This window comes from Pseudophryne corroboree, chromosome 4 (assembly GCF_028390025.1).
Source record: "Pseudophryne corroboree isolate aPseCor3 chromosome 4, aPseCor3.hap2, whole genome shotgun sequence".
NCBI lineage: Eukaryota > Metazoa > Chordata > Amphibia > Anura > Myobatrachidae > Pseudophryne > Pseudophryne corroboree.
In genome coordinates this window covers 22,986,571-23,014,534 of record NC_086447.1, presented here as the reverse complement: position 1 = coordinate 23,014,534, position 27,964 = coordinate 22,986,571, and the positions used below count along the sequence as shown (strand labels likewise).

Below are 27,964 nucleotides of genomic sequence, written 5' to 3'. Positions count from 1 at the left end.
ATTGCATCAGAGAAGGCCAGGTACCCTACACTATAATAGGTGGTTTGAAATTTTGACTTGTCTACTTAAAGATCACCAAAATTTGATCACACGGTCAATAACATCCCTGGGTGGGATTGAACCACCAACCTTTAGATTAACAGCCGAATGCGCTTACCGATTGCGCCACAGAGACAGCTTGCAAAAGCATGTACTGACAAAGGCTAAAAAGCATTCATCTAGAAAGTTTCCTAGAAAAAGGTTAAAAAGGCAATAATCTGGAGAGTTTTGCAAGATTTTTCTTCCATTGACCAACGAAGAAACACATTGGTACTTTCACATGATGAGTGAGTACTTCAGGATCTCTGACACTAACATGAGCAGCAGAGTGGCGCAGCGGAAGCGTGCTGGGCCCATAACCCAGAGGTCGATGGATCTAAACCATCCTCTGCTATGTGCACTTATTTTTTTGTTGATTAAATTCTTCCAAAACTGGGATTGATATTTTGACTCTTTTATTTTTACTTAAAGTACAATAACTTTTAACATTTTAATTTGTTTTAATAGTATATTGACAGCATTGTTTTCTTTCAGAAATCCACTTAATTTTCTTTACCCTATTACTGAAATGGTAATTGACAAAAACAAGCTACATTGTCACCAGAAGAGCAATGCAAAATGTACAATTGATATTTCAAAATCATCTTTCCAGCTTGAATTTCAATGATGCATTGGGGCAACGATTTTGTGAGAAACATCTTCACCCTTAAAGAAAGATTTTCTTAACTTCTTACCTGTGTGCTGATTAGATATCACCTGGTTTTCACATTAAACAGATTCCCACTTGAGAAAGCAGGAAGGATGCAGTGAGGTTTATGTTTCCTGGTGTCAACCTGTATTATTTCAGTGGACATTGTAATGAGGATGCATCTTGCTGCCTTTCCAATGAAGCAAGTTTTAATCAGTAATAGGTGAAAAACCATTCCTACAAAGGTGTTAATCAGAGACTTGGCTTTGTGGACACTTTTCAGAGAGCAAATGTGTTAGCATAAAAATAAAGCCATAAAATGGAGAGCTGATTAATCACTCAATTGGATTTCTCTGCCTGCATAATTTTTTTTCTCTGCAACCCCATGCTAAATTGTGCTTCCTGTTTTTTATAAAATGACTTAATCAAATCTGACTCTGATTGCATCAGAGAAGGCCAGATACCCTACACTATAAGAGGTGGTTTGAAATTTTGACTTGTCTACTTAAAGATCACCAAAATTTGATCACACGGTCAATTGCGTCCCTGGGTGGGATTAAACCACCAACCTTTCGGTTAACAGCCGAACGCGCTAACAGATTGCACCACAGAGACAGCTTGCAAAAGCTTGTACTGACAAAGGCTAAAAAGCATTCATCTAGAAAGTTTCCTAGAAAAAGGTTAAAAAGGCAATAATCTGGAGAGTTTTGCAAGATTTTTCTTCCATTGACCAATGAAGAAACACATTGGTACTTTCACATGATGAAGGAGTACTTCAGGATCTCTTACACGTACATGAGCAGCAGAGTTGCGCAGCGGAAGCGTGCTGGGCCCATAACCCAGAGGTCGATGGATCGAAACCATCCTCTGCTATGTGCACTTATTTTTTTGTTAATTAAATTCTTCCAAAACTGGGATTGATATTTTGACTCTTTTATTTTTACCTAAAGTACAATAACTTTTAACATTTTAATTTGTTTTAATAGTATATTGACAGCATTGTTTTCTTTCAGAAATCCACTTAATTTTCTTTACCCTATTACTGAAATGGTAATTGACAAAAACAAGCTACATTGTCACCAGAAGAGCAATGCAAAATGTACAATTGATATTTCAAAATCATCTTTCCAGCTTGAATTTCAATGATGCATTGGGGCAACGATTTTGTGAGAAACATCTTCACCCTTAAAGAAAGATTTTCTTAACTTCTTACCTGTGTGCTGATTAGATATCACCTGGTTTTCACATTAAACAGATTCCCACTTGAGAAAGCAGCAAGGATGCAGTGAGGTTTATGTTTCCTGGTGTCAACCTGTATTATTTCAGTGGACATTGTAATGAGGATGCATCTTGCTGCCTTTCCAATGAAGCAAGTTTTAATCAGTAATAGGTGAAAAACCATTCCTACAAAGGTGTTAATCAGAGACTTGGCTTTATGGACACTTTTCAGAGAGCAAATGTGTTAGCACAAAAATAAAGCCATAAAATGGAGAGCTGATTAATCACTCAATTGGATTTCTCTGCATGCATAATTTTTTTTCTCTGCAACCCCATGCTAAATTGTGCTTCCTGTTTTTTATAAAATGACTTAATCAAATCTGACTCTGATTGCATCAGAGAAGGCCAGGTACCCTACACTATAATAGGTGGTTTGAAATTTTGACTTGTCTACTTAAAGATCACCAAAATTTGATCACACGGTCAATAACATCCCTGGGTGGGATTGAACCACCAACCTTTAGATTAACAGCCGAATGCGCTTACCGATTGCGCCACAGAGACAGCTTGCAAAAGCATGTACTGACAAAGGCTAAAAAGCATTCATCTAGAAAGTTTCCTAGAAAAAGGTTAAAAAGGCAATAATCTGGAGAGTTTTGCAAGATTTTTCTTCCATTGACCAACGAAGAAACACATTGGTACTTTCACATGATGAGTGAGTACTTCAGGATCTCTGACACTAACATGAGCAGCAGAGTGGCGCAGCGGAAGCGTGCTGGGCCCATAACCCAGAGGTCGATGGATCTAAACCATCCTCTGCTATGTGCACTTATTTTTTTGTTGATTAAATTCTTCCAAAACTGGGATTGATATTTTGACTCTTTTATTTTTACTTAAAGTACAATAACTTTTAACATTTTAATTTGTTTTAATAGTATATTGACAGCATTGTTTTCTTTCAGAAATCCACTTAATTTTCTTTACCCTATTACTGAAATGGTAATTGACAAAAACAAGCTACATTGTCACCAGAAGAGCAATGCAAAATGTACAATTGATATTTCAAAATCATCTTTCCAGCTTGAATTTCAATGATGCATTGGGGCAACGATTTTGTGAGAAACATCTTCACCCTTAAAGAAAGATTTTCTTAACTTCTTACCTGTGTGCTGATTAGATATCACCTGGTTTTCACATTAAACAGATTCCCACTTGAGAAAGCAGGAAGGATGCAGTGAGGTTTATGTTTCCTGGTGTCAACCTGTATTATTTCAGTGGACATTGTAATGAGGATGCATCTTGCTGCCTTTCCAATGAAGCAAGTTTTAATCAGTAATAGGTGAAAAACCATTCCTACAAAGGTGTTAATCAGAGACTTGGCTTTGTGGACACTTTTCAGAGAGCAAATGTGTTAGCATAAAAATAAAGCCATAAAATGGAGAGCTGATTAATCACTCAATTGGATTTCTCTGCCTGCATAATTTTTTTTCTCTGCAACCCCATGCTAAATTGTGCTTCCTGTTTTTTATAAAATGACTTAATCAAATCTGACTCTGATTGCATCAGAGAAGGCCAGATACCCTACACTATAAGAGGTGGTTTGAAATTTTGACTTGTCTACTTAAAGATCACCAAAATTTGATCACACGGTCAATTACGTCCCTGGGTGGGATTAAACCACCAACCTTTCGGTTAACAGCCGAACGCGCTAACAGATTGCACCACAGAGACAGCTTGCAAAAGCTTGTACTGACAAAGGCTAAAAAGCATTCATCTAGAAAGTTTCCTAGAAAAAGGTTAAAAAGGCAATAATCTGGAGAGTTTTGCAAGATTTTTCTTCCATTGACCAATGAAGAAACACATTGGTACTTTCACATGATGAAGGAGTACTTCAGGATCTCTTACACTTACATGAGCAGCAGAGTGGCGCAGCGGAAGCGTGCTGGGCCCATAACCCTGAGGTCGATGGATTGAAACCATCCTCTGCTATGTGCACTTATTTTTTTGTTAATTAAATTCTTCCAAAACTGGGATTGATATTTTGACTCTTTTATTTTTACCTAAAGTACAATAACTTTTAACATTTTAATTTGTTTTAATAGTATATTGACAGCATTGTTTTCTTTCAGAAATCCACTTAATTTTCTTTACCCTATTACTGAAATGGTAATTGACAAAAACAAGCTACATTGTCACCAGAAGAGCAATGCAAAATGTACAATTGATATTTCAAAATCATCTTTCCAGCTTGAATTTCAATGATGCATTGGGGCAACGATTTTGTGAGAAACATCTTCACCCTTAAAGAAAGATTTTCTTAACTTCTTACCTGTGTGCTGATTAGATATCACCTGGTTTTCACATTAAACAGATTCCCACTTGAGAAAGCAGCAAGGATGCAGTGAGGTTTATGTTTCCTGGTGTCAACCTGTATTATTTCAGTGGACATTGTAATGAGGATGCATCTTGCTGCCTTTCCAATGAAGCAAGTTTTAATCAGTAATAGGTGAAAAACCATTCCTACAAAGGTGTTAATCAGAGACTTGGCTTTGTGGATACTTTTCAGAGAGCAAATGTGTTAGCATAAAAATAAAGCCATAAAATGGAGAGCTGATTAATCACTCAATTGGATTTCTCTGCCTGCATAATTTTTTTTCTCTGCAACCCCATGCTAAATTGTGCTTCCTGTTTTTTATAAAATGACTTAATCAAATCTGACTCTGATTGCATCAGAGAAGGCCAGGTACCCTACACTATAAGAGGTGGTTTGAAATTTTGACTTGTCTACTTAAAGATCACCAAAATTTGATCACACGGTCAATAACATCCCTGGGTGGGATTGAACCACCAACCTTTAGGTTAACAGCCGAATGCGCTTACCGATTGCGCCACAGAGACAGCTTGCAAAAGCTTGTACTGACAAAGGCTAAAAAGCATTCATCTAGAAAGTTTCCTAGAAAAAGGTTAAAAAGGCAATAATCTGGAGAGTTTTGCAAGATTTTTCTTCCATTGACCAACGAAGAAACACATTGGTACTTTCACATGATGAGTGAGTACTTCAGGATCTCTGACACTAACATGAGCAGCAGAGTGGCGCAGCGGAAGCGTGCTGGGCCCATAACCCAGAGGTCGATGGATCGAAACCATCCTCTGCTATGTGCACTTATTTTTTTGTTAATTAAATTCTTCCAAAACTGGGATTGATATTTTGACTCTTTTTTTTTTACTTAAAGTACAATAACTTTTAACATTTTAATTTGTTTTAATAGTATATTGACAGCATTGTTTTCTTTCAGAAATCCACTTAATTTTCTTTACCCTATTACTGAAATGGTAATTGACAAAAACAAGCTACATTGTCACCAGAAGAGCAATGCAAAATGTACAATTGATATTTCAAAATCATCTTTCCAGCTTGAATTTCAATGATGCATTGGGGTAACGATTTTGTGAGAAACATCTTCACCCTTAAATAAAGATTTTCTTAACTTCTTACCTGTGTGCTGATTAGATATCACCTGGTTTTCACATTAAACAGATTCCCACTTGAGAAAGCAGCAAGGATGCAGTGAGGTTTATGTTTCCTGGTGTCAACCTGTATTATTTCAGTGGACATTGTAATGAGGATGCATCTTGCTGCCTTTCCAATGAAGCAAGTTTTAATCAGTAATAGGTGAAAAACCATTCCTACAAAGGTGTTAATCAGAGACTTGGCTTTGTGGACACTTTTCAGAGAGCAAATGTGTTAGCATAAAAATAAAGCCATAAAATGGAGAGCTGATTAATCACTCAATTGGATTTCTCTGCCTGCATAATTTTTTTTCTCTGCAACCCCATGCTAAATTGTGCTTCCTGTTTTTTATAAAATGACTTATTCAAATCTGACTCTGATTGCATCAGAGAAGGCCAGATACCCTACACTATAAGAGGTGGTTTGAAATTTTGACTTGTCTACTTAAAGATCACCAAAATTTGATCACACGGTCAATTACGTCCCTGGGTGGGATTAAACCACCAACCTTTCGGTTAACAGCCGAACGCGCTAACAGATTGCACCACAGAGACAGCTTGCAAAAGCTTGTACTGACAAAGGCTAAAAAGCATTCATCTAGAAAGTTTCCTAGAAAAAGTTTAAAAAGGCAATAATCTGGAGAGTTTTGCAAGATTTTTCTTCCATTGACCAATGAAGAAACACATTGGTACTTTCACATGATGAAGGAGTACTTCAGGATCTCTGACACTTACATGAGCAGCAGAGTGGCGCAGCGGAAGTGTGCTGGGCCCATAACCCAGAGGTCGATGGATCGAAACCATCCTCTGCTATGTGCACTTATTTTTTTGTTAATTAAATTCTTCCAAAACTGGGATTGATATTTTGACTCTTTTATTTTTACCTAAAGTACAATAACTTTTAACATTTTAATTTGTTTTAATAGTATATTGACAGCATTGTTTTCTTTCAGAAATCCACTTAATTTTCTTTACCCTATTACTGAAATGGTAATTGACAAAAACAAGCTACATTGTCACCAGAAGAGCAATGCAAAATGTACAATTGATATTTCAAAATCATCTTTCCAGCTTGAATTTCAATGATGCATTGGGGCAACGATTTTGTGAGAAACATCTTCACCCTTAAAGAAAGATTTTCTTAACTTCTTACCTGTGTGCTGATTAGATATCACCTGGTTTTCACATTAAACAGATTCCCACTTGAGAAAGCAGCAAGGATGCAGTGAGGTTTATGTTTCCTGGTGTCAACCTGTATTATTTCAGTGGACATTGTAATGAGGATGCATCTTGCTGCCTTTCCAATGAAGCAAGTTTTAATCAGTAATAGGTGAAAAACCATTCCTACACAGGTGTTAATCAGAGACTTGGCTTTGTGGACACTTTTCAGAGAGCAAATGTGTTAGCATAAAAATAAAGCCATAAAATGGAGAGCTGATTAATCACTCAATTGGATTTCTCTGCCTGCATAATTTTTTTCTCTGCAACCCCATGCTAAATTGTGCTTCCTGTTTTTTATAAAATGACTTAATCAAATCTGACTCTGATTGCATCAGAGAAGGCCAGGTACCCTACACTATAATAGGTGGTTTGAAATTTTGACTTGTCTACTTAAAGATCACCAAAACTTGATTACACGGTCAATAACATCCCTGGGTCGGATAGAACCACCAACCTTTAGGTTAACAGCCGAATGCGCTTACCGATTGCACCACAGATACAGCTTGCAAAAGCATGTACTGACAAAGGCTAAAAAGCATTCATCTAGAAAGTTTCCTAGAAAAAGGTTAAAAAGGCAATAATCTGGAGAGTTTTGCAAGATTTTTCTTCCATTGACCAACGAAGAAACACATTGGTACTTTCACATGATGAGTGAGTACTTCAGGATCTCTGACACTAACATGAGCAGCAGAGTGGCGCAGCGGAAGCGTGCTGGGCTCATAACCCAGAGGTCGATGGATCGAAACCATCCTCTGCTATGTGCACTTATTTTTTTGTTAATTAAATTCTTCCAAAACTGGGATTGATATTTTGACTCTTTTATTTTTACATAAAGTACAATTACTTTTAACATTTTCATTTGTTTTAATAGTATATTGACAGCATTGTTTTCTTTCAGAAATCCACTTAATTTTCTTTACCCTATTACTGAAATGGTAATTGACAAAAACAAGCTACATTGTCACCAGAAGAGCAATGCAAAATGTACAATTGATATTTCAAAATCATCTTTCCAGCTTGAATTTCAATGATGCATTGGGGCAACGATTTTGTGAGAAACATCTTCACCCTTAAATAAAGATTTTCTTAACTTCTTACCTGTGTGCTGATTAGATATCACCTGGTTTTCACATTAAACAGATTCCCACTTGAGAAAGCAGCAAGGATGCAGTGAGGTTTATGTTTCCTGGTGTCAACCTGTATTATTTCAGTGGACATTGTAATGAGGATGCATCTTGCTGCCTTTCCAATGAAGCAAGTTTTAATCAGTAATATGTGAAAAACCATTCCTACAAAGGTGTTAATCAGAGACTTGGCTTTGTGGACACTTTTCAGAGAGCAAATGTGTTAGCATAAAAATAAAGCCATAAAATGGAGAGATGATTAATCACTCAATTGAATTTCTCTGCCTGCATAATTTTTTTTCTCTGCAACCCCATGCTAAATTGTGCTTCCTGTTTTTTAGAAAATGACTTAATCAAATCTGACTCTGATTGCATCAGAGAAGGCCAGATACCCTACACTATAAGAGGTGGTTTGAAATTTTGACTTGTCTACTTAAAGATCACCAAAATTTGATCACACGGTCAATTACGTCCCTGGGTGGGATTAAACCACCAACCTTTCGGTTAACAACCGAACGCGCTAACAGATTGCACCACAGAGACAGCTTGCAAAAGCTTGTACTGACAAAGGCTAAAAAGCATTCATCTAGAAAGTTTCCTAGAAAAAGGTTAAAAAGGCAATAATCTGGAGAGTTTTGCAAGATTTTTCTTCCATTGACCAATGAAGAAACACATTGGTACTTTCACATGATGAAGGAGTACTTCAGGATCTCTTACACTTACATGAGCAGTAGAGTGGCGCAGCGGAAGCGTGCTGGGCCCATAACCCAGAGGTCGATGGATCGAAACCTTCCTCTGCTATGTGCACTAATTTTTTTGCTAATTAAATTCTTCCAAAACTGGGATTGATATTTTGACTCTTTTATTTTTACCTAAAGTACAATAACTTTTAACATTTTAATTTGTTTTAATAGTATATTGACAGCATTGTTTTCTTTCAGAAATTCACTTAATTTTCTTTACCCTATTACTGAAATGGTAATTGACAAAAACAAGCTACATTGTCACCAGAAGAGCAATGCAAAATGTACAATTGATATTTCAAAATCATCTTTCCATCTTGAATTTCAATGATGCATTGGGGCAACGATTTTGTGAGAAACATCTTCACCCTTAAAGAAAGATTTTCTTAACTTCTTACCTGTGTGCTGATTAGATATCACCTGGTTTTCACATTAAACAGATTCCCACTTGAGAAAGCAGCAAGGATGCAGTGAGGTTTATGTTTCCTGGTGTCAACCTGTATTATTTCAGTGGACATTGTAATGAGGATGCATCTTGCTGCCTTTCCAATGAAGCAAGTTTTAATCAGTAATAGGTGAAAAACCATTCCTACAAAGGTGTTAATCAGAGACTTGGCTTTGTGGACACTTTTCAGAGAGCAAATGTGTTAGCATAAAAATAAAGCCATAAAATGGAGAGCTGATTAATCACTCAATTGGATTTCTCTGCCTGCATAATTTTTTTTCTCTGCAACCCCATGCTAAATTGTGCTTCCTGTTTTTTATAAAATGACTTAATCAAATCTGACTCTGATTGCATCAGAGAAGGCCAGGTACCCTACACTATAAGAGGTGGTTTGAAATTTTGACTTGTCTACTTAAAGATCACCAAAACTTGATCACACGGTCAATAACATCCCTGGGTGGGATAGAACCACCAACCTTTAGGTTAACAGCCGAATGCGCTTACCGATTGCGCCACAGATACAGCTTGCAAAAGCATGTACTGACAAAGGCTAAAAAGCATTCATCTAGAAAGTTTCCTAGAAAAAGGTTAAAAAGGCAATAATCTGGAGAGTTTTGCAAGATTTTTCTTCCATTGACCAACGAAGAAACACATTGGTACTTTCACATGATGAGTGAGTACTTCAGGATCTCTGACACTAACATGAGCAGCAGAGTGGCGCAGCGGAAGCGTGCTGGGCCCATAACCCAGAGGTCGATGGATCGAAACCATCCTCTGCTATGTGCACTTATTTTTTTGTTAATTAAATTCTTCCAAAACTGGGATTGATATTTTGACTCTTTTATTTTTACTTAAAGTACAATTACTTTTAACATTTTCATTTGTTTTAATAGTATATTGACAGCATTGTTTTCTTTCAGAAATCCACTTAATTTTCTTTACCCTATTACTGAAATGGTAATTGACAAAAACAAGCTACATTGTCACCAGAAGAGCAATGCAAAATGTACAATTGATATTTCAAAATCATCTTTCCAGCTTGAATTTCAATGATGCATTGGGGCAACGATTTTGTGAGAAACATCTTCACCCTTAAAGAAAGATTTTCTTAACTTCTTACCTGTGTGCTGATTAGATATCACCTGGTTTTCACATTAAACAGATTCCCACTTGAGAAAGCAGCAAGGATGCAGTGAGGTTTATGTTTCCTGGTGTCAACCTGTATTATTTCAGTGGACATTGTAATGAGGATGCATCTTGCTGCCTTTCCAATGAAGCAAGTTTTAATCAGTAATAGGTGAAAAACCATTCCTACAAAGGTGTTAATCAGAGACTTGGCTTTGTGGACACTTTTCAGAGAGCAAATGTGTTAGCATAAAAATAAAGCCATAAAATGGAGAGCTGATTAATCACTCAATTGGATTTCTCTGCCTGCATAATTTTTTTTCTCTGCAACCCCATGCTAAATTGTGCTTCCTGTTTTTTATAAAATGACTTAATCAAATCTGACTCTGATTGCATCAGAGAAGGCCAGATACCCTACACTATAAGAGGTGGTTTGAAATTTTGACTTGTCTACTTAAAGATCACCAAAATTTGATCACACGGTCAATTACGTCCCTGGGTGGGATTAAACCACCAACCTTTCGGTTAACAGCCGAACGCGCTAACAGATTGCACCACAGAGACAGCTTGCAAAAGCTTGTACTGACAAAGGCTAAAAAGCATTCATCTAGAAAGTTTCCTAGAAAAAGGTTAAAAAGGCAATAATCTGGAGAGTTTTGCAAGATTTTTCTTCCATTGACCAATGAAGAAACACATTGGTACTTTCACATGATGAAGGAGTACTTCAGGATCTCTGACACTTACATGAGCAGCAGAGTGGCGCAGCGGAAGTGTGCTGGGCCCATAACCCAGAGGTCGATGGATCGAAACCATCCTCTCCTATGTGCACTTATTTTTTTGTTAATTAAATTCTTCCAAAACTGGGATTGATATTTTGACTCTTTTATTTTTACCTAAAATACAATAACTTTTAACATTTTAATTTGTTTTAATAGTATATTGACAGCATTGTTTTCTTTCAGAAATCCACTTAATTTTCTTTACCCTATTACTGAAATGGTAATTGACAAAAACAAGCTACATTGTCACCAGAAGAGCAATGCAAAATGTACAATTGATATTTCAAAATAATCTTTCCAGCTTGAATTTCAATGATGCATTGGGGCAACGATTTTGTGAGAAACATCTTCACCCTTAAAGAAAGATTTTCTTAACTTCTTACCTGTGTGCTGATTAGATATCACCTGGTTTTCACATTAAACAGATTCCCACTTGAGAAAGCAGCAAGGATGCAGTGAGGTTTATGTTTCCTGGTGTCAACCTGTATTATTTCAGTGGACATTGTAATGAGGATGCATCTTGCTGCCTTTCCAATGAAGCAAGTTTTAATCAGTAATAGGTGAAAAACCATTCCTACAAAGGTGTTAATCAGAGACTTGGCTTTGTGGACACTTTTCAGAGAGCAAATGTGTTAGCATAAAAATAAAGCCATAAAATGGAGAGCTGATTAATCACTCAATTGGATTTCTCTGCCTGCATAATTTTTTTTCTCTGCAACCCCATGCTAAATTGTGCTTCCTGTTTTTTATAAAATGACTTAATCAAATCTGACTCTGATTGCATCAGAGAAGGCCAGATACCCTACACTATAAGAGGTCGTTTGAAATTTTGACTTGTCTACTTAAAGATCACCAAAATTTGATCACACGGTCAATTACGTCCCTGGGTGGGATTAAACCACCAACCTTTCGGTTAACAGCCGAACGCGCTAACAGATTGCACCACAGAGACAGCTTGCAAAAGCTTGTACTGACAAAGGCTAAAAAGCATTCATCTAGAAAGTTTCCTAGAAAAAGGTTAAAAAGGCAATAATCTGGAGAGTTTTGCAAGATTTTTCTTCCATTGACCAATGAAGAAACACATTGGTACTTTCACATGATGAAGGAGTACTTCAGGATCTCTGACAATTACATGAGCAGCAGAGTGGCGCAGCGGAAGTGTGCTGGGCCCATAACCCAGAGGTCGATGGATCGAAACCATCTTCTCCTATGTGCACTTATTTTTTTGTTAATTAAATTCTTCCAAAACTGGGATTGATATTTTGACTCTTTTATTTTTACCTAAAATACAATAACTTTTAACATTTTAATTTGTTTTAATAGTATATTGACAGCATTGTTTTCTTTCAGAAATCCACTTAATTTTCTTTACCCTATTACTGAAATGGTAATTGACAAAAACAAGCTACATTGTCACCAGAAGAGCAATGCAAAATGTACAATTGATATTTCAAAATAATCTTTCCAGCTTGAATTTCAATGATGCATTGGGGCAACGATTTTGTGAGAAACATCTTCACCTTTAAAGAAAGATTTTCTTAACTTCTTACCTGTGTGCTGATTAGATATCACCTGGTTTTCACATTAAACAGATTCCCACTTGAGAAAGCAGCAAGGATGCAGTGAGGTTTATGTTTCCTGGTGTCAACCTGTATTATTTCAGTGGACATTGTAATGAGGATGCATCTTGCTGCCTTTCCAATGAAGCAAGTCTTAATCAGTAATAGGTGAAAAACCATTCCTACAAAGGTGTTAATCAGAGACTTGGCTTTGTGGACACTTTTCAGAGAGCAAATGTGTTAGCATAAAAATAAAGCCATAAAATGGAGAGCTGATTAATCACTCAATTGGATTTCTCTGCCTGCATAATTGTTTTTCTCTGCAACCCCATGCTAAATTGTGCTTCCTGTTTTTTATAAAATGACTTAATCAAATCTGACTCTGATTCCATCAGAGAAGGCCAGATACCCTACACTATAAGAGGTGGTTTGAAATTTTGACTTGTCTACTTAAAGATCACCAAAATTTGATCACACGGTCAGTTACGTCCCTGGGTGGGATTGAACCACCAACCTTTCGGTTAACAGCCGAATGCGCTAACCGATTGCGCCACAGAGACAGCTTGCAAAAGCATGTACTGACAAAGGCTAAAAAGCATTCATCTAGAAAGTTTCCTAGAAAAAGGTTAAAAAGGCAATAATCTGGAGCGTTTTGCAAGATTTTTCTTCCATTGACCAACGAAGAAACACATTGGTACTTTCACATGATGAGTGAGTACTTCAGGATCTCTGACACTAACATGAGCAGCAGAGTGGCGCAGCGGAAGCGTCCTGGGCCCATAACCCAGAGGTCGATGGATCGAAACCATCCTCTGCTATGTGCACTTATTTTTTTGTTAATTAAATTCTTCCAAAACTGGGATTGATATTTTGACTCTTTTATTTTTACTTAAAGTACAATAACTTTTAACATTTTAATTTGTTTTAATAGTATATTGACAGCATTGTTTTCTTTCAGAAATCCACTTAATTTTCTTTACCCTATTACTGAAATGGTAATTGACAAAAACAAGCTACATTGTCACCAGAAGAGCAATGCAAAATGTACAATTGATATTTCAAAATCATCTGTCCAGCTTGAATTTCAATGATGCATTGGGGCAACGATTTTGTGAGAAACATCTTCACCCTTAAATAAAGATTTTCTTAACTTCTTACCTGTGTGCTGATTAGATATCACCTGGTTTTCACATTAAACAGATTCCCACTTGAGAAAGCAGCAAGGATGCAGTGAGGTTTATGTTTCCTGGTATCAACCTGTATTATTTCAGTGGACATTGTAATGAGGATGCATCTTGCTGCCTTTCCAATGAAGCAAGTTTTAATCAGTAATAGGTGAAAAACCATTCCTACAAAGGTGTTAATCAGAGACTTGGCTTTGTGGACACTTTTCAGAGAGCAAATGTGTTAGCATAAAAATAAAGCCATAAAATGGAGAGCTGATTAATCACTCAATTGGATTTCTCTGCATGCATAATTTTTTTTCTCTGCAACCCCATGCTAAATTGTGCTTCCTGTTTTTTATAAAATGACTTAATCAAATCTGACTCTGATTGCATCAGAGAAGGCCAGATACCCTACACTATAAGAGGTGGTTTGAAATTTTGACTTGTCTACTTAAAGATCACCAAAATTTGATCACACGGTCAATTACGTCCCTGGGTGGGATTAAACCACCAACCTTTCGGTTAACAGCCGAACGCGCTAACAGATTGCACCACAGAGACAGCTTGCAAAAGCTTGTACTGACAAAGGCTAAAAAGCATTCATCTAGAAAGTTTCCTAGAAAAAGGTTAAAAAGGCAATAATCTGGAGAGTTTTGCAAGATTTTTCTTCCATTTACCAACGAAGAAACACATTGGTACTTTCACATGATGAGTGAGTACTTCAGGATCTCTTACACTAACATGAGCAGCAGAGTGGCGCAGCGGAAGTGTGCTGGGCCCATAACCCAGAGGTCGATGGATCGAAACCATCCTCTGCTATGTGCACTTATTTTTTTGTTAATTAAATTCTTCCAAAACTGGGATTGATATTTTGACTCTTTTATTTTTACTTAAAGTACAATAACTTTTAACATTTTAATTTGTTTTAATAGTATATTGACAGCATTGTTTTCTTTCAGAAATCCACTTAATTTTCTTTACCCTATTACTGAAATGGTAATTGACAAAAACAAGCTACATTGTCACCAGAAGAGCAATGCAAAATGTACAATTGATATTTCAAAATCATCTTTCCAGCTTGAATTTCAATGATGCATTGGGGCAACGATTTTGTGAGAAACATCTTCACCCTTAAAGAAAGATTTTCTTAACTTCTTACCTGTGTGCTGATTAGATATCACCTGGTTTTCACATTAAACAGATTCCCACTTGAGAAAGCAGCAAGGATGCAGTGAGGTTTATGTTTCCTGGTGTCAACCTGTATTATTTCAGTGGACATTGTAATGAGGATGCATCTTGCTGCCTTTCCAATGAAGCAAGTTTTAATCAGTAATAGGTGAAAAACCATTCCTACAAAGGTGTTAATCAGAGACTTGGCTTTGTGGACACTTTTCAGAGAGCAAATGTGTTAGCATAAAAATAAAGCCATAAAATGGAGAGCTGATTAATCACTCAATTGGATTTCTCTGCCTGCATAATTTTTTTTCTCTGCAACCCCATGCTAAATTGTGCTTCCTGTTTTTTATAAAATGACTTAATCAAATCTGACTCTGATTGCATCAGAGAAGGCCAGATACCCTACACTATAAGAGGTGGTTTGAAATTTTGACTTGTCTACTTAAAGATCACCAAAATTTGATCACACGGTCAATTACGTCCCTGGGTGGGATTAAACCACCAACCTTTCGATTAACAGCCGAACGCGCTAACAGATTGCACCACAGAGACAGCTTGCAAAAGCTTGTACTGACAAAGGCTAAAAAGCATTTATCTAGAAAGTTTCCTAGAAAAAGGTTAAAAAGGCAATAATCTGGAGAGTTTTGCAAGATTTTTCTTCCATTGACTAACGAAGAAACACATTGGTACTTTCGCATGATGAGTGAGTACTTCAGGATCTCTGACACTAACATGAGCAGCAGAGTGGCGCAGCGGAAGCGTGCTGGGCCCATAACCCAGAGGTCGATGGATCAAAACCATCCTCTGCTATGTGCACTTATTTTTTTGTTAATTAAATTCTTCCAAAACTGGGATTGATATTTTGACTCTTTTATTTTTACTTAAAGTACAATAACTTTTAACATTTTAATTTGTTTTAATAGTATATTGACAGCATTGTTTTCTTTCAGAAATACACTTAATTTTCTTTACCCTATTACTGAAATGGGAATTGACAAAAACAAGCTACATTGTCACCAGAAGAGCAATGCAAAATGTACAATTGATATTTCAAAATCATCTTTCCAGCTTGAATTTCAATGATGCATTGGGGCAACGATTTTGTGAGAAACATCTTCACCCTTAAAGAAAGATTTTCTTAACTTCTTACCTGTGTGCTGATTAGATATCACCTGGTTTTCACATTAAACAGATTCCCACTTGAGAAAGCAGCAAGGATGCAGTGAGGTTTATGTTTCCTGGTGTCAACCTGTATTATTTCAGTGGACATTGTAATGAGGATGCATCTTGCTGCCTTTCCAATGAAGCAAGTTTTAATCAGTAATAGGTGAAAAACCATTCCTACAAAGGTGTTAATCAGAGACTTGGCTTTGTGGACACTTTTCAGAGAGCAAATGTGTTAGCATAAAAATAAAGCCATAAAATGGAGAGCTGATTAATCACTCAATTGGATTTCTCTGCCTGCATAATTTTTTTCTCTGCAACCCCATGCTAAATTGTGCTTCCTGTTTTTTATAAAATGACTTAATCAAATCTGACTCTGATTGCATCAGAGAAGGCCAGATACCCTACACTATAAGAGGTGGTTTGAAATTTTGACTTGTCTACTTAAAGATCACCAAAATTTGATCACACGGTCAATTACGTCCCTGGGTGGGATTAAACCACCAACCTTTCGGTTAACAGCCGAACGCGCTAACAGATTGCACCACAGAGACAGCTTGCAAAAGCTTGTACTGACAAAGGCTAAAAAGCATTCATCTAGAAAGTTTCCTAGAAAAAGGTTAAAAAGGCAATAATCTGGAGAGTTTTGCAAGATTTTTCTTCCATTGACCAATGAAGAAACACATTGGTACTTTCACATGATGAAGGAGTACTTCAGGATCTCTTACACTTACATGAGCAGCAGAGTGGCGCAGCGGAAGCGTGCTGGGCCCATAACCCAGAGGTCGATGGATCGAAACCATCCTCTGCTATGTGCACTTATTTTTTTGTTAATTAAATTCTTCCAAAACTGGGATTGATATTTTGACTCTTTTATTTTTACCTAAAGTACAATAACTTTTAACATTTTAATTTGTTTTAATAGTATATTGACAGCATTGTTTTCTTTCAGAAATCCACTTAATTTTCTTTACCCTATTACTGAAATGGTAATTGACAAAAACAAGCTACATTGTCACCAGAAGAGCAATGCAAAATGTACAATTGATATTTCAAAATCATCTTTCCAGCTTGAATTTCAATGATGCATTGGGGCAACGATTTTGTGAGAAACATCTTCACCCTTAAAGAAAGATTTTCTTAACTTCTTACCTGTGTGCTGATTAGATATCACCTGGTTTTCACATTAAACAGATTCCCACTTGAGAAAGCAGCAAGGATGCAGTGAGGTTTATGTTTCCTGGTGTCAACCTGTATTATTTCAGTGGACATTGTAATGAGGATGCATCTTGCTGCCTTTCCAATGAAGCAAGTTTTAATCAGTAATAGGTGAAAAACCATTCCTACAAAGGTGTTAATCAGAGACTTGGCTTTGTGGACACTTTTCAGAGAGCAAATGTGTTAGCACAAAAATAAAGCCATAAAATGGAGAGCTGATTAATCACTCAATTGGATTTCTCTGCCTGCATAATTTTTTTTCTCTGCAACCCCATGCTAAATTGTGCTTCCTGTTTTTTATAAAATGACTTAATTAAATCTGACTCTGATTGCATCAGAGAAGACCAGGTACCCTACCCTATAAGATGTGGTTTGAAATTTTGACTTGTCTACTTAAAGATCACCAAAATTTGATCACAAGTTCAATTATGTCGCTGGTTGGGATTGAACCACCAACCTTTTGGTTAACAGCTGTACACGCTAACCGATTGTGCCACAGAGACACATTGGAAAAGCATGTACTGACAAAGGCTAAAAAGCATTCATCTAGAAAGTTTCCTAGAAAAAGGTTAAAAAGGCAATAATCTGGAGAGTTTTGCAAGATTTTTCTTCCATTGACCAACGAAGAAACACATTGGTACTTTCCCATGATTAGTGAGTACTTCAGGATCTCTGACACTTACATGAGCAGCAGAGTGGTGCAGCGGAAGCGTGCTGGGCCCATAACCCAGAGGTCGATGGATCGAAACCATCCTCTGCTATGTGCACTTATTTTTTTGTTAATTAAATTCTTCCAAAACTGGGATTGATATTTTGACTCTTTTATTTTTACTTAAAGTACAATAATTTTTAACATTTTTTTTTTATATTATATTGACAGCATTGTTTTCTTTCAGAAATCCACTTAATTTTCTTTACCCTATTACAGAAATGGTAATTGACAAAAACAAGCTACATTGTCACCAGAAGAGCAATGCAAAATGTACAATTGATATTTCAAAATCATCTTTCCAGCTTGAATTTCAATGATGCATTGGGGCAACGATTTTGTGAGAAACATCTTCACCCTTAAAGAAAGATTTTCTAAACTCCTTACCTGTGTGCTGATTAGATATCACCTGGTTTTCACATTAAACAGATTCCCACTTGAGAAAGCAGCAAGGATGCAGTGAGGATTATGTTTCCTGGTGTCAACCTGTATTATTTCAGTGGACATTGTAATGAGGATGCTTCTTGCTGCCTTTCCAATGAAGCAAGTTTTAATCAGTAATAGGTGAAAAACCATTCCTACAAAGGTGTTAATCAGAGACTTGGCTTTGTGGACACTTTTCAGAGAGCAAATGTGTTAGCATAAAAATAAAGCCAGAAAATGGAGAGCTGATTAATCACTCAATTGGATTTATCTGCCTGCATAATTATTTTTCTCTGCAACCCCATGCTAAATTGTGCTTCCTAACTGTTTTTTATAAAATGACTTAATCAAATCTAACTCTGATTGCATCAGAGAAGGCTAGGTACCCTACACTATAAGAGGTGGCTTGAAATTTTGACTTGTCTACTTAAAGATCACCAAAATTCGATCAGAAGGTCATTTACATCCCTGGGTGGGATTGAACCACCAACCTTTTGGTTAATAGCCAAATGCGCTAACCAATTGCGCGAAAGAGACACATCGGAAAAGCATGTACTGACAAAGGCTAAAAAGCATTCATCTAGAAAGTTTCCTAGAAAAAGGTTAAAAAGGCAATAATCTGGAGAGTTTTACAAGATTTTTCTTCCATTGACCAACGAAGAAACACATTGGTACTTTCCCATGATGAGTGAGTACTTCAGGATCTCTTACACTTACATGAGCAGCAGAGTGGCACAGCGGAATCGTGCTGGGCCCATAACCCAGATGTCGTTGGATCGAAACCATCCTTTGCTATGTGCACTTATTTTTTTGTTAATTAAATTCTTATAAAACTGGGATTGATGTTTTGGCTCTTTTATTTTTACTTAAAGTTCAATAACTTTTAACATTTTAATTTGTTTTAATAGTATATTGACAGCATTGTTTTCTTTCAGAAATCCACTTAATTTTCTTTACCCTATTACAGAAATGGTAATTGACAAAAACAAGCTACATTGTCACCAGAAGAGCAATGCAAAATGTACAATTGATATTTCAAAATCATCTTTCCAGCTTGAATTTCAATGATGCATTGGGGCAATGATTTTGTGAGAAACATCTTCACCCTTTTAGAAAGATTTTCTTAACTCCTTACCTGTGTGCTGATTAGATATCACCTGGTTTTCACATTAAACAGATTCCCACTTGAGAAAGCAGCAAGGATGCAGTGAGGTTTATGTTTCCTGGTGTCAACCTGTATTATTTCAATGGACATTGTAATGAGGATGCATCTTGCTGCCTTTCCAATAAAGCAAGTTTTAATCAGTAATAGGTGAAAAACCATTCCTACAAAGCTGTTAATCAGAGACTTGGCTTTGTGGACACTTTTCAGAGAGCAAATTTGTTAGCAAAAAAATAAAGCCAGAAAATGGAGAGCTGATTAATCACTCAATTGGATTTCTCTGCCTGCATAATTATTTTTCTCTGCAACCCCATGCTAAATTGTGCTTCCTAACTGTTTTTTATAAAATGACTTAATCAAATCTAACTCTGATTGCATCAGAGAAGGCTAGGTACCCTACACTATAAGAGGTGGTTTGAAATTTTGACTTGTCTACTTAAAGATCACCAAAATTCGATCAGAAGGTCAATTACATCCCTGGGTGGGATTGAACCACCAACCTTTTGGTTAATAGCCAAATGCGCTAACCAATTGCGCCAAAGAGACACATTGGAAAAGCATGTACTGACAAAGGCTAAAAAGCATTCATCTAGAAAGTTTCCTAGAAAAAGGTTAAAAAGGCAATAATCTGGAGAGTTTTGCAAGATTTTTCTTCCATTGAACAACGAAGAAACACATTGGTACTTTCCCATGATGAGTGAGTACTTCAGGATCTCTCACACTTACATGAGCAGCGGAGTGGCGCAGCGGAAGCGTGCTGGGCCCGTAACACAGAGGTCGATGGATCGAAACCATCCTCTGCTTTGTGCATCTATTTTTTTGTTAATTAAATTCTTATAAAACTGGGATTGATGTTTTGGCTCTTTTATTTTTACTTAAAGTACAATAACTTTTAACATTTTAATTTGTTTTAATAGTATATTGACAGCATTGTTTTCTTTCAGAAATCCACTTAATTTTCTTTACCCTATTACAGAAATGGTAATTGACAAAAACAAGCTACATTGTCACCAGAAGAGCAATGCAAAATGTACAATTGATATTTCAAAATCATCTTTCCAGCTTGAATTTCAATGATGTATTGGGGCAACGATTTTGTGAGAAACATCTTCACCCTTAAAGAAAGACTTTCTTAACTCCTTACCTGTGTGCTGATTAGATATCACCTGGTTTTCACATTAAACAGATTCCCACTTGAGAAAGCAGCAAGGATGCAGTGAGGTTTATGTTTCCTGGTGTCAACCTGTATTATTTCAGTGGACAATGTAATGAGGATGCATCTTGCTGCCTTTCCAATGAAGCAAGATTTAATCAGTAATAGGTGAAAAACCATTCCTACAAAGGTGTTAATCAGAGACTTGGCTTTGTGGACACTTTTCAGAGAGCAAATGTGTTATCATAAAAATAAAGCCAGAAAATGGAGAGCTGATTAATCACTCAATTGGATTTCTCTGCCTGCATATTTTTTTTTCTCTGCAACCCCATGATAAATTGTGCTTCCTGTTTTTTATAAAATGACTTAATTAAATCTGACTCTGATTGCATCAGAGAAGACCAGGTACCCTACCCTATAAGATGTGGTTTGAAATTTTGACTTGTCTACTTAAAGATCACCAAAATTTGATCACAAGTTCAATTATGTCCCTGGTTGGGATTGAACCACCAACCTTTTGGTTAACAGCTGTACACGCTAACCGATTGTGCCACAGAGACAGCTTGCAAAAGCATGTACTGACAAAGGCTAAAAAGCATTCATCTAGAAAGTTTCCTAGAAAAAGGTTAAAAAGGCAATAATCTGGAGAGTTTTGCAAGATTTTTCTTCCATTGACCAACGAAGAAACACATTGGTACTTTCCCATGATGAGTGAGTACTTCAGGATCTCTGATACTTACATGAGCAGCAGAGTGGTGCAGCGGAAGCGTGCTGGGCCCATAACCCAGAGGTCGATGGATCGAAACCACCCTCTGCTATGTGCACTTATTTTTTTGTTAATTAAATTCTTCCAAAACTGGGATTGATATTTTGACTCTTTTATTTTTACTTAAAGTACAATAATTTTTAACATTTTTTTTTAAATATTATATTGACAGCATTGTTTTCTTTCAGAAATCCACTTAATTTTCTTTACCCTATTACAGAAATGGTAATTGACAAAAACAAGCTACATTGTCACCAGAAGAGCAATGCAAAATGTACAATTGATATTTCAAAATTATCTTTCCAGCTTGAATTTCAATGATGCATTGGGGCAACGATTTTGTGAGAAACATCTTCACCCTTAAAGAAAGATTTTCTAAACTCCTTACCTGTGTGCTGATTAGATATCACCTGGTTTTCACATTAAACAGATTCCCACTTGAGAAAGCAGCAAGGATGCAGTGAGGTTTATGTTTCCTGGTGTCAACCTGTATTATTTCAGTGGACATTGTAATGAGGATGCTTCTTGCTGCCTTTCCAATGAAGCAAGTTTTAATCAGTAATAGGTGAAAAACCATTCCTACAAAGCTGTTAATCAGAGACTTGGCTTTGTGGACACTTTTCAGAGAGCAAATTTGTTAGCAAAAAAATAAAGCCAGAAAATGGAGAGCTGATTAATCACTCAATTGGATTTCTCTGCCTGCATAATTATTTTTCTATGCAACCCCATGCTAAATTGTGCTTCCTAACTGTTTTTTATAAAATGACTTAATCAAATCTAACTCTGATTGCATCAGAGAAGGCTAGGTACCCTACACTATAAGAGGTGGTTTGAAATTTTGACTTGTCTACTTAAAGATCACCAAAATTCGATCAGAAGGTCAATTACATCCCTGGGTGGGATTGAACCACCAACCTTTTGGTTAATAGCCAAATGCGCTAACCAATTGCGCCAAAGAGACACATTAGAAAAGCATGTACTGACAAAGGCTAAAAAGCATTCATCTAGAAAGTTTCCTAGAAAAAGGTTAAAAAGGCAATAATCTGGAGAGTTTTGCAAGATTTTTCTTCCATTGAACAACGAAGAAACACATTGGTACTTTCCCATGATGAGTGAGTACTTCAGGATCTCTCACACTTACACGAGCAGCGGAGTGGCGCAGCGGAAGCGTGCTGGGCCCGTAACACAGAGGTCGATGGATCGAAACCATCTTCTGCTATGTGCATTTATTTTTTTGTTAATTAAATTCTTATAAAACTGGGATTGATGTTTTGGCTCTTTTATTTTTACTTAAAGTACAATAACTTTTAACATTTTAATTTGTTTTAATAGTATATTGACAGCATTGTTTTCTTTCAGAAATCCACTTAATTTTCTTTACCCTATTACAGAAATGGTAATTGACAAAAACAAGCTACATTGTCACCAGAAGAGCAATGCAAAATGTACAATTGATATTTCAAAACCATCTTTCCAGCTTGAATTTCAATGATGTATTGGGGCAACGATTTTGTGAGAAACATCTTCACCCTTAAAGAAAGAATTTCTTAACTCCTTACCTGTGTGCTGATTAGATATCACCTGGTTTTCACATTAAACAGATTCCCACTTGAGAAAGCAGCAAGGATGCAGTGAGGTTTATGTTTCCTGGTGTCAACCTGTATTATTTCAGTGGACAATGTAATGAGGATGCATCTTGCTGCCTTTCCAATGAAGCAAGATTTAATCAGTAATAGGTGAAAAACCATTCCTACAAAGGTGTTAATCAGAGACTTGGCTTTGTGGACACTTTTCAGAGAGCAAATGTGTTATCATAAAAATAAAGCCAGAAAATGGAGAGCTGATTAATCACTCAATTGGATTTCTCTGCCTGCATATTTTTTTTTCTCTGCAACCCCATGATAAATTGTGCTTCCTGTTTTTTATAAAATGACTTAATTAAATCTGACTCTGATTGCATCAGAGAAGACCAGGTACCCTACCCTATAAGATGTGGTTTGAAATTTTGACTTGTCTACTTAAAGATCACCAAAATTTGATCACAAGTTCAATTATGTCCCTGGTTGGGATTGAACCACCAACCTTTTGGTTAACAGCTGTACACGCTAACCGATTGTGCCACAGAGACAGCTTGCAAAAGCATGTACTGACAAAGGCTAAAAAGCATTCATCTAGAAAGTTTCCTAGAAAAAGGTTAAAAAGGCAATAATCTGGAGAGTTTTGCAAGATTTTTCTTCCATTGACCAACGAAGAAACACATTGGTACTTTCCCATGATGAGTGAGTACTTCAGGATCTCTGATACTTACATGAGCAGCAGAGTGGTGCAGCGGAAGCGTGCTGGGCCCATAACCCAGAGGTCGATGGATCGAAACCACCCTCTGCTATGTGCACTTATTTTTTTGTTAATTAAATTCTTCCAAAACTGGGATTGATATTTTGACTCTTTTATTTTTACTTAAAGTACAATAATTTTTAACATTTTTTTTTAAATATTATATTGACAGCATTGTTTTCTTTCAGAAATCCACTTAATTTTCTTTACCCTATTACAGAAATGGTAATTGACAAAAACAAGCTACATTGTCACCAGAAGAGCAATGCAAAATGTACAATTGATATTTCAAAATTATCTTTCCAGCTTGAATTTCAATGATGCATTGGGGCAACGATTTTGTGAGAAACATCTTCACCCTTAAAGAAAGATTTTCTAAACTCCTTACCTGTGTGCTGATTAGATATCACCTGGTTTTCACATTAAACAGATTCCCACTTGAGAAAGCAGCAAGGATGCAGTGAGGATTATGTTTCCTGGTGTCAACCTGTATTATTTCAGTGGACATTGTAATGAGGATGCTTCTTGCTGCCTTTCCAATGAAGCAAGTTTTAATCAGTAATAGGTGAAAAACCATTCCTACAAAGGTGTTAATCAGAGACTTGGCTTTGTGGACACTTTTCAGAGAGCAAATGTGTTAGCATAAAAATAAAGCCAGAAAATGGAGAGCTGATTAATCACTCAATTGGATTTATCTGCCTGCATAATTATTTTTCTCTGCAACCCCATGCTAAATTGTGCTTCCTAACTGTTTTTTATAAAATGACTTAATCAAATCTAACTCTGATTGCATCAGAGAAGGCTAGGTACCCTACACTATAAGAGGTGGCTTGAAATTTTGACTTGTCTACTTAAAGATCACCAAAATTCGATCAGAAGGTCATTTACATCCCTGGGTGGGATTGAACCACCAACCTTTTGGTTAATAGCCAAATGCGCTAACCAATTGCGCGAAAGAGACACATCGGAAAAGCATGTACTGACAAAGGCTAAAAAGCATTCATCTAGAAAGTTTCCTAGAAAAAGGTTAAAAAGGCAATAATCTGGAGAGTTTTACAAGATTTTTCTTCCATTGACCAACGAAGAAACACATTGGTACTTTCCCATGATGAGTGAGTACTTCAGGATCTCTTACACTTACATGAGCAGCAGAGTGGCACAGCGGAATCGTGCTGGGCCCATAACCCAGATGTCGTTGGATCGAAACCATCCTTTGCTATGTGCACTTATTTTTTTGTTAATTAAATTCTTATAAAACTGGGATTGATGTTTTGGCTCTTTTATTTTTACTTAAAGTTCAATAACTTTTAACATTTTAATTTGTTTTAATAGTATATTGACAGCATTGTTTTCTTTCAGAAATCCACTTAATTTTCTTTACCCTATTACAGAAATGGTAATTGACAAAAACAAGCTACATTGTCACCAGAAGAGCAATGCAAAATGTACAATTGATATTTCAAAATCATCTTTCCAGCTTGAATTTCAATGATGCATTGGGGCAATGATTTTGTGAGAAACATCTTCACCCTTTTAGAAAGATTTTCTTAACTCCTTACCTGTGTGCTGATTAGATATCACCTGGTTTTCACATTAAACAGATTCCCACTTGAGAAAGCAGCAAGGATGCAGTGAGGTTTATGTTTCCTGGTGTCAACCTGTATTATTTCAATGGACATTGTAATGAGGATGCATCTTGCTGCCTTTCCAATAAAGCAAGTTTTAATCAGTAATAGGTGAAAAACCATTCCTACAAAGCTGTTAATCAGAGACTTGGCTTTGTGGACACTTTTCAGAGAGCAAATTTGTTAGCAAAAAAATAAAGCCAGAAAATGGAGAGCTGATTAATCACTCAATTGGATTTCTCTGCCTGCATAATTATTTTTCTCTGCAACCCCATGCTAAATTGTGCTTCCTAACTGTTTTTTATAAAATGACTTAATCAAATCTAACTCTGATTGCATCAGAGAAGGCTAGGTACCCTACACTATAAGAGGTGGTTTGAAATTTTGACTTGTCTACTTAAAGATCACCAAAATTCGATCAGAAGGTCAATTACATCCCTGGGTGGGATTGAACCACCAACCTTTTGGTTAATAGCCAAATGCGCTAACCAATTGCGCCAAAGAGACACATTGGAAAAGCATGTACTGACAAAGGCTAAAAAGCATTCATCTAGAAAGTTTCCTAGAAAAAGGTTAAAAAGGCAATAATCTGGAGAGTTTTGCAAGATTTTTCTTCCATTGAACAACGAAGAAACACATTGGTACTTTCCCATGATGAGTGAGTACTTCAGGATCTCTCACACTTACATGAGCAGCGGAGTGGCGCAGCGGAAGCGTGCTGGGCCCGTAACACAGAGGTCGATGGATCGAAACCATCCTCTGCTTTGTGCATCTATTTTTTTGTTAATTAAATTCTTATAAAACTGGGATTGATGTTTTGGCTCTTTTATTTTTACTTAAAGTACAATAACTTTTAACATTTTAATTTGTTTTAATAGTATATTGACAGCATTGTTTTCTTTCAGAAATCCACTTAATTTTCTTTACCCTATTACAGAAATGGTAATTGACAAAAACAAGCTACATTGTCACCAGAAGAGCAATGCAAAATGTACAATTGATATTTCAAAATCATCTTTCCAGCTTGAATTTCAATGATGTATTGGGGCAACGATTTTGTGAGAAACATCTTCACCCTTAAAGAAAGACTTTCTTAACTCCTTACCTGTGTGCTGATTAGATATCACCTGGTTTTCACATTAAACAGATTCCCACTTGAGAAAGCAGCAAGGATGCAGTGAGGTTTATGTTTCCTGGTGTCAACCTGTATTATTTCAGTGGACAATGTAATGAGGATGCATCTTGCTGCCTTTCCAATGAAGCAAGATTTAATCAGTAATAGGTGAAAAACCATTCCTACAAAGGTGTTAATCAGAGACTTGGCTTTGTGGACACTTTTCAGAGAGCAAATGTGTTATCATAAAAATAAAGCCAGAAAATGGAGAGCTGATTAATCACTCAATTGGATTTCTCTGCCTGCATATTTTTTTTTCTCTGCAACCCCATGATAAATTGTGCTTCCTGTTTTTTATAAAATGACTTAATTAAATCTGACTCTGATTGCATCAGAGAAGACCAGGTACCCTACCCTATAAGATGTGGTTTGAAATTTTGACTTGTCTACTTAAAGATCACCAAAATTTGATCACAAGTTCAATTATGTCCCTGGTTGGGATTGAACCACCAACCTTTTGGTTAACAGCTGTACACGCTAACCGATTGTGCCACAGAGACAGCTTGCAAAAGCATGTACTGACAAAGGCTAAAAAGCATTCATCTAGAAAGTTTCCTAGAAAAAGGTTAAAAAGGCAATAATCTGGAGAGTTTTGCAAGATTTTTCTTCCATTGACCAACGAAGAAACACATTGGTACTTTCCCATGATGAGTGAGTACTTCAGGATCTCTGATACTTACATGAGCAGCAGAGTGGTGCAGCGGAAGCGTGCTGGGCCCATAACCCAGAGGTCGATGGATCGAAACCACCCTCTGCTATGTGCACTTATTTTTTTGTTAATTAAATTCTTCCAAAACTGGGATTGATATTTTGACTCTTTTATTTTTACTTAAAGTACAATAATTTTTAACATTTTTTTTTAAATATTATATTGACAGCATTGTTTTCTTTCAGAAATCCACTTAATTTTCTTTACCCTATTACAGAAATGGTAATTGACAAAAACAAGCTACATTGTCACCAGAAGAGCAATGCAAAATGTACAATTGATATTTCAAAATTATCTTTCCAGCTTGAATTTCAATGATGCATTGGGGCAACGATTTTGTGAGAAACATCTTCACCCTTAAAGAAAGATTTTCTAAACTCCTTACCTGTGTGCTGATTAGATATCACCTGGTTTTCACATTAAACAGATTCCCACTTGAGAAAGCAGCAAGGATGCAGTGAGGTTTATGTTTCCTGGTGTCAACCTGTATTATTTCAGTGGACATTGTAATGAGGATGCTTCTTGCTGCCTTTCCAATGAAGCAAGTTTTAATCAGTAATAGGTGAAAAACCATTCCTACAAAGCTGTTAATCAGAGACTTGGCTTTGTGGACACTTTTCAGAGAGCAAATTTGTTAGCAAAAAAATAAAGCCAGAAAATGGAGAGCTGATTAATCACTCAATTGGATTTCTCTGCCTGCATAATTATTTTTCTATGCAACCCCATGCTAAATT

General features: G+C 36.5%; 6 non-coding genes across 6 annotated transcripts; 5 read left to right on the top strand and 1 right to left on the bottom strand.

Moving 5' to 3' along the window:
• The first annotated feature begins 5,029 nt into the window (after positions 1 to 5,029).
• Positions 5,030 to 5,101, top strand: TRNAM-CAU (transfer RNA methionine (anticodon CAU)). The gene has a single exon. It is a non-coding gene; the product is annotated as a tRNA-Met (tRNA).
• Positions 5,102 to 7,362: 2,261 nt separating this feature from the next.
• Positions 7,363 to 7,434, top strand: TRNAM-CAU (transfer RNA methionine (anticodon CAU)). Its single transcript has one exon. It is a non-coding gene; the product is annotated as a tRNA-Met (tRNA).
• Positions 7,435 to 9,696: 2,262 nt separating this feature from the next.
• TRNAM-CAU (transfer RNA methionine (anticodon CAU)) lies at positions 9,697 to 9,768 on the top strand. Its single transcript has one exon. It is a non-coding gene; the product is annotated as a tRNA-Met (tRNA).
• A 3,169-nt stretch (positions 9,769 to 12,937) lies between these two features.
• On the bottom strand, positions 12,938 to 13,011 carry TRNAN-GUU (transfer RNA asparagine (anticodon GUU)). Its single transcript has one exon. It is a non-coding gene; the product is annotated as a tRNA-Asn (tRNA).
• Positions 13,012 to 15,531: 2,520 nt separating this feature from the next.
• Positions 15,532 to 15,603, top strand: TRNAM-CAU (transfer RNA methionine (anticodon CAU)). Its single transcript has one exon. It is a non-coding gene; the product is annotated as a tRNA-Met (tRNA).
• A 1,094-nt stretch (positions 15,604 to 16,697) lies between these two features.
• Positions 16,698 to 16,769, top strand: TRNAM-CAU (transfer RNA methionine (anticodon CAU)). Its single transcript has one exon. It is a non-coding gene; the product is annotated as a tRNA-Met (tRNA).
• The last annotated feature ends 11,195 nt before the right edge of the window (positions 16,770 to 27,964 follow it).